At 49.1% G+C, this 12721-nt stretch overlaps 1 long non-coding RNA gene across 1 annotated transcript in view; it reads right to left on the reverse strand.

The window, feature by feature from the left end:
- The window catches only part of LOC109390865 (uncharacterized), a 126486-nt gene extending 114085 nt beyond the window's left edge, over nucleotides 1–12401 (reverse strand). The window contains exon 1 of the long non-coding RNA XR_002125662.1: nucleotides 12217–12401. This is a non-coding gene — a long non-coding RNA (uncharacterized LOC109390865). The remainder of the gene's footprint in view (nucleotides 1–12216) is intronic.
- Between the last annotated feature and the right edge of the window lie 320 nt (nucleotides 12402–12721).

A 12721-nucleotide genomic window follows, 5' to 3' on the forward strand; every position in this document is an offset into this window, starting at 1 on the left:
CTCAATTTTTTTTTAGAATGAAGCTAGACCTGTCAGCTGTCAAATGACACAGCAATAACCTAGATGTGAATGACTCTAGTACTTCCAAAAATGAACGAGTGCCATCTGTTGCAAACATGCGTCATGACTTTTCTGACAACCCAATACATGGGGACACTGTGACCCAGAGAAAGGGACAGAAGGAGCTCAAGTTTACAGTTTTGGGGGAAAGAGCTGGGACTAGAACACAGAGCTTATGTTTTTGACACGGCCCCTGGGGTGACACAGACAACCAGCGTGGCACCTGTCTGTCTGGAATGAGAGAAATGCTATAGTGCAAAAAGAGCTCATGGGTAGGACCTGGAATAACAATGCTGGTAGCAGGGTAGCAGACGCCTGTGTCCTTCACCCTGCCTCCCCAGGACCGGCCTTTCCTTACCTGGGAGCTTGCTCTGGCTCTGGAGCTCACTTTGACATCTTTGAGGTAGAGGCCAGAAATAACAGGAAATTAAGACCACCTGGATCAGCTCTGCCGCTGACTTTTGGGATTTGGTGTGTGCATGCCCCAGCTCCCTCAACCTTCGTGTATGCTCACTCTAACATGTGTTTTCCACACGGCTCCCAGAGTTCCTCAGCAGAATTCAGGTCCACTTGCCCACAGAAGTAGCCGCCTTGCCTTGGGCTTCTCCTGCCCCCTCTCCCCTGCCTTCACCTTGTATTCAAGTCCTGTCTCAGGGTCCTCTTCTGGGGGATCCCAAACTAAGACAGTTACCCTATCTGAGGGCTTCCCATGTGTCAGGCTCTTCATATGCATCTCCTCTCAAATGACCCATGAAATAGGTGCTATTATTTCTCCATTTGCAGATGATGAGACTGAGGATGGAAAGTTAAGTTCTCGTTCAGGGTCAGGGAGCTGACTGGTGTAGGGCTGGGATTCTAATCCAAGGAGCATGGCCCCAAAACCTATGCACCAAACAGTTTCACTAGGTACATCCAGGGGTCCCACACCTGAAGGGGGTAGGCCCCATTGCCTGGCAGGAGGGGGGGGGCATCTGACCTCAGCAGGTAGACCACTCAAGGCCATAGCCATAGGGGTTCAGCCTCAGGGTGGGCATGAGCAGGCCTCGCCCTGCATCCCAGGTGTGAGCACCTGCATTTCCTGGGGAACTTTCTCCCCACCGTTTCCTGCAAAAGCTTTTTGACCAAGTTTAAAATAGATTTCTCCTCATGAATTGGCCGTCTGAGGAATTCTCTTCCAGTGGTTAATTCAATCTTAATAGAAGCTGATTTTTTTTTTCTCCCAGAAGAAAAGGGAACAATACGTCTTTAGAACGGGCTTGTAAGTGTCATGATTTTTCTACTAATTTACGCTGCATTCTCTGCCTTAAAATGTGAAATTACCTCATTGTGTCTCTGACTATCCTCGGCGCTTGGGCCTGAAATTAAGCTTGCCGTCGAGAAGCCTAAATGACCACAATTTGCTGTGTGAAATGCCCTGATTGCAAGTGCAATCCAGGCCCCAGCGCAGCCCAGCACATTCTCACTCACTGATTGGCCTTCCCAGCGGCTTTGCCAGACACACCTGGTGCTACCTGCCACGAGGGGGGCGGGGGGGACGGCGACGGGGAAGTCAGTGCACCAGGCAGATCTCCTGTCCCCCAAAGCAGACGTTGCCATCCAGCCACCTCCCAGGAACCAAAAGAGCATATATTCCCTGCTCAGCCACCAAAACTTGTATTGGGTAAATAGGGAAGGCCCCGTGACCAATACAGCCCATGGATCACCAGTGCACTTCTGACTAATATCTTAGAGCCAGCATAAGTTTTTCAAGCCCTCAATGACATCACAGTTGTCCCTTACTTTTTCTGGGTTGCTCTGTGGTCCCCAGCTCCCAGACTCTCATGAGATTTGGTGTCACCGGGTACCACCCTGAGGTACCAGCCTTTGGGCATTCTATGGTCTAGAATCAGACTCCCTGAGTTCACATCCAAGCAATGCCACTTACTGTCTGTGAGACTTTGGGCAAGTCACTTTGCTTCTCTATGTCTCAGTTTTCCTCATCTGTAAATGCAGACAGTAATATTACAGACAGTAACAGAGCTGTCAGTAGAATTAATAGAAAGTGGCTGTGCTGGGTGGGCAGTAAATATTCATGGATCTGTATTTCAGGCCACATATTCAGGTATGCAGGAATTTTAATTTTGTTTTTCTATAATCCACACTAGCGTCTACTTCGAGTGGTTAAGTTTCCATGTAATTTTAAGATTTGTCATTTGGAGGTAAAATGAGTTGACCTGGGAGGTGTCAAGGAGCTGAGGTTGTCCCAGTACATCCACTTTGTCCCATCTGTCCAGAAGCAGACGCCCCTGCTCCCTGCTTCAGGTGTCCAGGTGGGAATTCCCGGCCCCCATCCTGAGACACAAACGGCCCTGAACTCAGCACTGGACCGCTCTCTGGGCTTCTGAACTTGGAAAGCAGCCCCTCCTCCACCCAGTGATTTCCAAAGGACCAGCAGTTCCGTCTGGGCTCCCGGGCCTGTTTAGCCATTTTAGTTTCAGGAACAAAGACAGCCAGTTGCTTTAGCTTCAGGGTCCTGGAGCAGCAGAGAACAGATTCGCCCCAATGCAGCTGCTCCTGTCCTAGCTGGTATCCAAAACTGAATCCTAGAATCATAGGCTCAGGGAGCTCCACCAGAGTGGGAGACACTCTAGCCAGTGTATTGGGTTTCCTAAAACTGCTGTAACAAAGTATCATAAACTGAGTGGCTTCAACAACAAAAGTTTATTGTCACAATTCTGGAGGCTGGAAGTCTGAGATCAAGGTGTCACTGGGGTTGGTTCCTTTTGAGGGCAGTGAAGAATCCATCCATGCCTCTCCCCTGTCTTCTGATGGTTTCCTGGAAACCTCTGGTGGTCCTTGGCTTATGGAGGGATCACCCTTATCTGTGCCTTCATCTTCACATGGTGTTCTCCCTGTGTGTGACCGTGTCCAAATCTCCCCATTTTATAAGGATACCAGTCATATTGTGTGAGGGCTCACTCAGGTGACTACATTTTAACTGGATTACCTCTGTAAAGGCCCTATTTCCAAACAAAGTCACATTCTACGATACTGTTGCGTCTAGGACTTCAACATGTGAATTTGAGGGGAACACAATTCAACCCATAACAGCTAGTCAACCTCCCCCCTTTCACAGATGAGAATGCTGATAAGGGGGAAAGTGTTTGCCAAGCACAATCAGCAAACCAGTTACAGAGGTGAGATCCCAACCCCAGACTCTCATACCCATGTTCCGTCTCTGAGTTCTTGACAGCAGACAGGAGAGCTTTCAGAGGCCTAATGGAAGAGACTTGGCTATAACCCAATAGGGCTGATGGTGACAACATCTCTGACGGGTCCCATTCAAAATGAGAAGCTGGGCCCACGCATCCCAGCTCCAAGCTGAGTGTTCCTAATGGTCACTCAGGCCGCACCAAAGAGCTTTTTAACAAACATCATTCATCTTATTCGGATGCCAGCGATGGGACCAGCTCGCACACAAGGAACATAAACCCTAAATGCAGTATTAAAATGATTTTAATGCTCACCGTCGAGTGCCAAAGCTCGGGTCTCCTGTCTCTACCGCAGCCCATCTTGACATGGGAGTTGGGATCCTGAAAGGCAATTTTGTTAATGCTACTGGGAGGAGCACGCAGGTCTGGAAACTCATCCATCATCTTAACACGCTTCGGGATGGACTGGGAAGATAAAGCTTTCATCCTCTCTGCCAGGCGGAGCCTCTTCAATTAGGTTCTGGGGGATGAAAGGGGTGGGCAGGGAAGACTCCCTGAGGATAGAGAGGAGAAGATGGGAATTCCTCCCCTACAGAAGAGCCTGGGTCTCAGGAGGGCGGCCCCTCCATCCTATAAAATAAGGAAGCACAATATGAAAAATGGGTCTGAGTTTCAGAGCAGCCCCTGGGAGAGTGGGCACAGGAGACAAGAGACAGTAACCATGGGGAAAAGTGTCTGTCTTCAAAGCACCCAGCGTTCACTAGGGTCCCTTGCCTGTAGAAAACTGGTGGGACAAGAGGAGGCTGTGCCTTAAAAACACCACTGGCCCCAGCCCTAGCCCCAACAGAGATGTCCCTAGTCCCAAGGAAGAATCCCAGCCTGCCCAGAGGCAGTGCTGGGCACAGGGCACAGCTCAGAGCCTCTCTGCCGAAGGTGGTACCCCACTGAGTGTCTGTGGAGAGGATACGCTAAGCCAGGGGTCAGCAAACTGCAGCTCGGGAGCCCCATGTGGCTCTTTGGGTACGTTCCATCTCAAAAGTTTGCCGACCCCTGGAAGAGCCAACCCTGTCCCTCAACAATTTAAAAATTATTCGAGAGCCATGAATATATTTTTACATGATTGCCATTATGTGAATAATAGCCTTTAAAATTTTTGTAAATGAAACTATGATAGTTTTATTTTCATTTTCAGTTTTACTTCAGAGCCACAGTTCGCGAGCCGCAGTTTGCTGGCTCCTGGCGGCTCTTCCGTCTCAAAAGATTGCTGACCTCTGCCTAAGCCATTGGGGTAGGGATGAGTTGGAGGCAATGGATCAAGACAACGGGGCTCAAAAGCTTTTTGAGTATCCTCTAGCCCCTCTGTCATTCTTCCCTCAGCCCGCAGGCCAGCAGTAGAAGCCACAGTCCTCACACAGTTATTAATAACAGCCTGTCTAGGCACGGGGGAAGGCCGTCCCAACTCCTCAGGTCATCCCCACTCAAATATGTTGCACTTACTTCACTTCCAAAGAGTGGGAGCAGGAACAGTGACCCCCCTCTACCCAGCAAGGAGTCACCAGGACTTCTACACACAGGGACAAGCAGAAGCCTTCTCTCAATCTTTCTGCACAGCAACTCTTGTTCCTCATGGGAGCATCTCCTTCTCCAGGACATAGACAGAGGAGGACATAGCTGTGTCACAAAGAAGGGCCACCAGGATCAGAGGCTACCAAAGGTGGGCTGCAGCTGGGGCTGGAGCAAGCCAGGAAGACTTCCTCAGAGGAAGGGTTATGTAAAAAGGGAAGTTTACTTGAACTTGGAATTGGGGTAGGGTGTTTGTACTGCCACGAATGTCTTTATCCTGACACATTGTCACCTGCCATGGCTGGACTCTCCCAGAGTCAATTGATTATTGATCAAGCTGCCAATAAGTCAACTAGGAACTTACTGAGCAGTATCCACTAGGTGCTTAATGGGCCTTGCCCTCTGTCTGTCAGCCAATAAACATTTATCCAGTAATAATAATAATAATAATAATAATAATAATAAAATGACAGCTACTATTTTTTGAGCACTGACTGTGTGTTCTAAATGCCTTACATGTTCTAATCCATTGCCTTTCTTACCGGCTTCACTCCCCATCTCTCCCCACCTCCTGCTCTAAGCTCCAGTCGTACCTATCTGCCTGCCATGTTGTTTCACATCTCACACTCATGCTGCTTCCTTGCCCAGAGTGCCTTGCCCATCCTTCTTCAGCTGACCACCCTCTACTCATCCTACAGATGTAGCTCAGGGTCACCTCCCCAGGAAGCCCACCTGAGACCCAGCTTGAGCTCAGAGTCCCTCCTACATGTCCCCAACTGCACCCAGCCGAGAAGGCAAATGAAGTCTTGACATCCCCCTGGCTTCACCCACATCAGACCAATGGATCATTAGTGATGATCTCACTTTCTGAGAACTTTCAGGGCTCAGTAGGAAATGTCTGCTGTGGGTGATGGAATCGGGTAATGGATGGGCGGAGCTTAGCTTAATACCTGGCTCATGGTAGCACAAATTCAGCTCTGTTACATTATCATGTGCAACCCTGCCTGCCCCTCACCCCACCATGGTCCATGTCTGTCACCTTCTTAGGATGGCTGGGGTGGGGGAGAAAAAGGACCTAACAGATAAAGAACAGAACAAGAAGAGAGGGGCCATTTCCAGAGAAGAATGTGAACTAAAACGTAGGGGAATGGATGGCTATATCCTCTGCCTGCAGTTGGGGCAGGTGGGTCGCTACCTGTGCCCGGGTCAGAACAAAAGGTGAGGTCTCCTGGGAGGCGGGGGAAGCAGACCGGGATGGGGCACGTGGTTGAGTTTTTCTGTTCCCTAAACCTTAACAATGTAACTACCACACACAGATCCGTACCCTCTACCCAGCGTGGCACAAAGTGCTGTGCGTGCTTATTCTTTCCGTCCTCAAACCCACACAGTGGAGTTGATATTATCCCCATTTTGCCAGCAGAGAAACTGAGGCACCAAAGGAGCCCTTTGTCCAACATAGTGCTGGGATTCCACTATGGGGCTCCTGGACTCCGCAGCCCCTCTTCTACCCCATGGCACACCCTGCAATTCTGTACCATGGTGGCTAGTCTTTGAAAGAAAATCTGGATGGTGTTGGGCATTGGGAGTGACAGGGTAACAGCGAGGGCCGGGGGCTGAACAAACTGAATACACAGGCCCTTAAGGTTCCACAAGGGCATGTGTAGGTAAGAAATAAAACTGTGCTAAAAATCAAATCAATAAATACAGATAACTAAGTAGTACCTGCCTACCCATCACCTCATTTTTTTTTTTTTTTGCTCAACCTGATTTCACCCTCTCCACCCCCACACTTGGCCTGCTGGCCTATTCTGAGTTGCCTGAGCGAGGGAGGAAGGACAGAAGGCTCCCTAATCGCAGGATCCACCCTGTCTAGGTGACCTGGTGTCTCCTTTTTCCTGAAGACAGGAGCTGTTCTCTTGTGCTCTATGTAAATAAGCTGTTTGTAAATGTGCATCCGTAACGGGGAGCTGTCAGGTCGGGCTGGGGATTGGCTAGGATGGGGGAGGACAATGGATTCCGTGCTCCGGGGTCAGGCCCGGGGGAGGGGACTTGGGGGCCCAGGAGGCAGGGAGCGAAGGCGCCAGGTGCCGGGTGGGCCTGAGCAGGGTCGGGAGAGGGAGTGATAAAGCCCAACCCAGAGCCTCACTGATACCAGGAGCCTCAGGCTAGAGGTGACAGGAGCAGAGAGCCTGTAGTGACAGCTGGGGCGGGGAGAGTGCCATGTGCCTGGGTGAGGAGGAGAGGCCTGGGGCTCTGGGGCAGCTGGGGCACCCCCTGGGTGCCAGGAAAAATCCTCCGGGCAGCCTCAGAGCAGCTGCATTGGAAATTGGCAGGGAAGGCTCCTGCATGGAGGGCTGTGTGCTAACCATGGTGCTGTGTGTGACCCAGTGGCCCTGTGTGGCCCACGCCAGCAGGAAGTGCCCTGCTCAGGTCCCACGGAGCATGATGAGGTTCAACACAGCTCCCAATACATACAGCAACATTGGTAGTGCTGATATTTAAGACTTGAATTGCAAAGAAAAATAAAACCACTCCATTTAACTTAAGCAGAAAAGAGGGATTTATTATAAGGTCCTGGGGTATCTCCTGGACCCCAACGGGGAACTAGAGCCAATATGGCCTCTCTCCATCCTCGGCAGGCTCCTTACATCTCATTTCTCTGCAGACCAGCTCCTCCCACTTCTCCGGCCCATGGTGGAAGGTAACGCCGTGTATCCCCCGTATTCACAGGTATGAATTTCTGCCCCTTATAGCACCTCACCAGGTCTCAAGCCCAATTCCAACTTTTCTTGACAGGAAACCTTGCTTGGATTGGCCCAGCTTGGATCAGGGGTTCCTTTCTGGCCTATCAGCCATGGCTGGGGGGAATGGAGACCATAGAGTAGTCGTTTATTTAATCATTCATTCAGTCAACAACAGATTTATGGAGCACCTATTATGTGCCAAGCTCTGTGGTAGGTGTCATGGATAACAGAAAGAGCCCTGTCTTCATAGAGCTTACTTTCTAGCTCAAGGAAGACACACAAGAAACAGCCAACTAAAGGCAGAAGATGTCAGGACAACTGCAGGGTAAAAGGAAAGAGAGTGCTGGTGGGAGTCAAGATAGCCAGGGAAGGCCTCATGGATAAAGTGCCATCTGAAAAGAAACTCGAAGGGAATTAAGAAGACAGACAGTCAGGTATGTGAGGGAAGTTCTTCAGGCGGGGAAAAGCAGGTAAAAAGGAGGGAGGGCATGGTGGGTTTGAGGAAAGACAGGGAGCTTGGTGCCACTGGAGCAGGTAAGGCATGAGAGGAAGTAGAAGAAGTGGGGATCAGGTTGGGTAGGGTCTGTGGGCCCCTAGGAGGAGGGTTCTGAGCCAAGCAATGGCATAATCTAACTGTGTTTCTCAGGGTGTCTCGGAACCTCCCATGTGACCTCAAATGCTCTTGGCCCCGCTGCCTCTAGCATCCTTGACTTCTTGTTTTGTTTCAGCTGCCACCACATTGATCGACCCTCCAGAAGGGCTACAGCTTCAGAGACCTTGCAGTTCTGCAGCCAGGGCGCCTGGGTTCCACAAAGCGTGATATGGCTCGTTGCAACTCCTGATATATATATAGTGGTGCTCCACAAATGGTAGGGTGCCAGGAATGCTCTGGAGTTTCCCTCCACTTCTGTACCCAGAGAACAACTTCGCATCGAAAGGCATGATTTCTGATGTTTTCGGAGTCAGTGACACCAGCCACCAGAAGTGCAGGACAGTTGACATCCCAAGGGGCAAACTTTGACAGGAGATGGGAAGGAGTCTGAGGGTAAACTTCCTCTCTAACTGCCTCCCCACCACTAGAGAGTCACCAGTCTGTTCAGATAGCATGTGTAGTCCTGTCCACAAGGCATACCTGAGACTAGCCATCAGCTGCACATGGTACAAAAGTGTTTTACGAAGCTCGGCGTTGTACTTTCTCATGCCTGCTCTGCCTCTCACCACTTCCCTCACTCTTGCTACCCTGGGATTACTCTCCATTAGTATGTCTCAGGCTCTGCTATCTGGGAACCAGGGCTAAGGCAGTTGGTACGAGGCATGGTCTCATGGTGGGATTTAGGAGTTGGATGGCCTATCCATCTGAAGATAGTAGGGATCCCACTCCTGGTGGGAAGTGGAGCGGTGATAATCTCTAGTATGCAGGGCTTCACAAATACTACACTTTAACCTGTGGTTAATGACATAAGGTACAGGAGGAAGGTGAGGCGTTGGGATAACCAGTGGCTTTGGGGCTTGATCAGCCTGGAGGGAATTATAAGGATTGTGGCGAGGGCTGCAGGCTTTTGATCGCCTTAAAAGCCTTGCAAAAATGAAAATGGTGGACACAGGGAAATTAATTGACAACTTAAGGTATGATTTGAAAACATCGTGTGGCATCTTCAAAGGAGACTCATCTCATGCTGCCATAGGGCTGAAAACTGGGCCCCCCAGGATTTCGTTTAATAATTTGATTATTAAGGGGGAGAGCTGCCAAGGGCATGAATGCATGATCTCACAGGTGTCTTTAAAGTCTGTCAAGAGTGGGACCCTGACACATGGGATAAGGACATTTATAGAGACAAGCCTGAAATCTTGAACCTCAAATGCCCCCTGAGCCTTCTGAGCCAGAAGAAACAGCCCCCACTCTCTACCTCCTCTCACTTGGAGGCCACTGGAGACCACCCAACAGCACCCAAAGCAGAGTGAGCTGCAAAGGCAAGATGGTGTTTAGAAAGCAGATGCTTGAAGTTTTAGAGGGAATACAGTTATGGCTAAAGGTAAGCCCTGATGTATGACCTTGGGGCTGAATGGTAGAGATAAGATGGAAGAAAGGAGGTCAGGGGAGTGAGGTGAGAGGCTATTGGAAGGATCACCTCTGTATATTGCAATCCGCGGCCGGGTGGTTCAGTTGGTTAGAGCACATGCTCTTAACAACAAGGTTGCCAGTTTGACTCCCGCATGGGATGATGGGCGCCCTGCAACTAGATTAAAAACGGTGACTGGATTTGGAGCTGAGCTGCACCCTCTACAACTATGTTGAAGACAACTACTTGACTTGGAGCTGATGGGTCCTAGAAAAACGTTCTTCACAACTAGATTGAAACAACTACTTGACTTGTAGCTGATGGGTCCTGGAAAAACACACTGTTCCCCAATAAGTTTAAAAAGGAAAAGAAAAGAAAAAAAACCCTAAAAAAAAAAAAGAATTGTGATGTTGGAGAAACTGTGGACTAGGATTTTAAAATCTTCACAGAATGGGAGTGGGGGGTGACAAAGGGTCCATAGGTGACTGCAACAAGGAGTAGTATCAAAGGGGTGTGGTCTGAGGACATGACTTCACAGTGGCAGTTTTGGGGGAACACACGAGAAGGAACGACCTGAAAGTGGTAATGATGGGCAAGGAGGATTCCTCCCCATCCACCTGGCCTAGAGGTTCAAGGGCTGCGGGAACAAGAAGCCACCACTAGAGAGGGCCGTGGGGTAGAAGTGTCCTTAGAGGGAAGCATGTTTCCACTAGTGTAAGAAGGTGAGGGGGTCGTGGAGGGACGAGAGTGTGGATACAGGATGTTTTGCTGATAACTAACCACAGAAAGCACAGTGGATGGTTTTCACGAATAGGGAAGGAGAGAGTCAGAGTCCTATTTGGTGGGCATAACAAGCCAAATGAATATCAGAGGGCGGGGTGAACTGGGAGTTGGGGGATTTTTGTGATGACTAACATAAAACAAGGATAAAGGGCATAATGAGATTAGCCTGGATAAGCTCCAAGGCAGATGATGCAGTGAAGCTGTGAGTGCTGGGAAAGGAAGGGGCCTTGAAGAACATGGGGCACGCAGGCCCCTTCTTCACTCTTGCCAGGTACATACAAACCTGGCTGCTGGGGCCCAAGCCTAAGGATCAGACGGAAGAAGGGGCAGGTCCTAGAAAAAGTGCAGGTAGTTAGGACCTGCTGGGACCTGGGTTCGAATCTTTACTCTGCCTTAGCTGAGTGACCTTGGGCAAGTCCCTGAACCTCTCTGAGCCTGTTTCCTCATCTATAAAATGGAGAGGTAATACCTCCCTCATGGGATCATTGCAGAGAGTCTACGAGACAGGGCACAAGGAGTACTGAGCAAGGAACACTTAGCTCATGCCAAGCCCTTAGGAAGTGGTAGCTGTTTCTTAAAAGGCTCTGCACACATGAAGCCTCCAGACTGGTCCAGAGCCTTGACTACAAATCTCAGAGGGTCTGCCAAGTTCTGACCCCTCTTTCCTCTGCAATATCTGATAGAGCTCTTTAGACCTCAAATACTTACTTTAAAAATGGATAAGTTGAGAATGGATGAAACCCACATTATGGAATAAGCTCCATACTGTTTTCTAAAATGTTAATTTCCGCATAAATACAGACATGGCACACTCCACATGCCCTACAGAATAGGTCTGCAGTCTATGCCAGGCTCACTGAAGTCTTAGTAAACCCCTAAGATAGACATGGCTGAAGGCACTGTCTCTAGTATCTGAGGATGCTCCCTTGTATTCAGTATGGATTCATTCTAGACCAACCACTTCCCTATATCAAGCTTTGCTCATTCATTCAATAAATATTTATTGAGTGCGTATTCTGTGCCAGGACTTGCATCAGACAGTTCAGGCAGGAAGACAGAAACCATCGTAGGAATTCCCAGAAAGAAGGTGCTTACAAAACTTTTGGAAGGGCTAGAAGGACACACATTAATGATGAAACCAATTAAATCTTAAGAAGCTGCGTGAAACAAGGAAATTGAGAAAATGACAGCTTGTAGCTATCTCCAGAACTAAGGTGTCTGCTTTGCCAGAAAACACCCAGAGGCCACAGCAAACATCTCACCTTTACCAAAGCCCATTGCTCCTAGAGGAATAATATAGACACAGCTTTTCTTCCACCTTCCAAATCTGGTAGGTGTGCCATTGGCAGACTCACACCTGGAATCCTGTTAGAGGTTCTGGAAAATATAGTTCCCAAGCTTCTAGCCCTTGTGATACAAGAGTGTGCAAAGAGGAGGGGAAATGATGCCCAGCTGCCTGCTGGCAATCCAGCATGGCTCTCAGTGCTGGGGACATAGTGGAAAACAAACAAAGTTCCTGCATTCTTGGAGCTTCTATTCTAGTGGGGAATGCAGACGTTAAACAAAATTAATTTAGTGTATATCATGTTGCTAAGAAATGTAATATAGACAAAGCTGGGTAAGAGGAGAGAGACTGAGAAGGTGACAGATATTTGAGCAACGTCATACAGGAGGTAAGGGGGCGGCCATGCAGCTCTCCAGGGAAGGAGCATTTTAGACAAAAAGAACAGTGGATTAGTTCCTTGCTGCTGCCAAAAAATAAATAAAATTACCACAAATGAAGTGGCTTAAAACAACAGAAATGTATTCTCTTACAGTTCTGGAGACCGGAAGTCTGAAATGAGTCTTCTGGGGCTCACATTTAAGGGTCAGGAGACTGGTTTCCTCCTGGAACTTCCAGGGGGGAAATCCATTCTTTCCTCTTTCAGCTTCTGATAGCTGCCAGCGTTCCTTGGCATTTCTTGGCCCGTGGCTACATCATTGCAATCTCTTCTTCCATCCCCGTGTTGCCTTCTCCTCTTCTCTAGTCGAATCTCCCTCCACCTCACTCTTATAAGGACTCTTGTGATTACATTGGGCCCACTCGGGTAATCCAGGATAATCTGTCCATTTCAACATCCTTAATTTAATCACATCAGCAAAGTCCCTTCTGCCATATAAGGTGACATTCACAGATCCCGGAATTAGGACATGGCTATATTTTGAGGGGCCATTATTTAGCCAACCACAAACAGCAAGTGCAACAGCCCTGAGGCAGGAGTGTGCTTGGGGACAGGCGTGGCTGCAGTGGAGAGAATTCAAAGCAGGGCACTGGGAGATG

Source organism: Hipposideros armiger, unplaced genomic scaffold, assembly GCF_001890085.2.
Source record: "Hipposideros armiger isolate ML-2016 unplaced genomic scaffold, ASM189008v1 scaffold_10, whole genome shotgun sequence".
In the NCBI taxonomy this organism is placed as follows: Eukaryota; Metazoa; Chordata; class Mammalia; order Chiroptera; family Hipposideridae; genus Hipposideros; species Hipposideros armiger.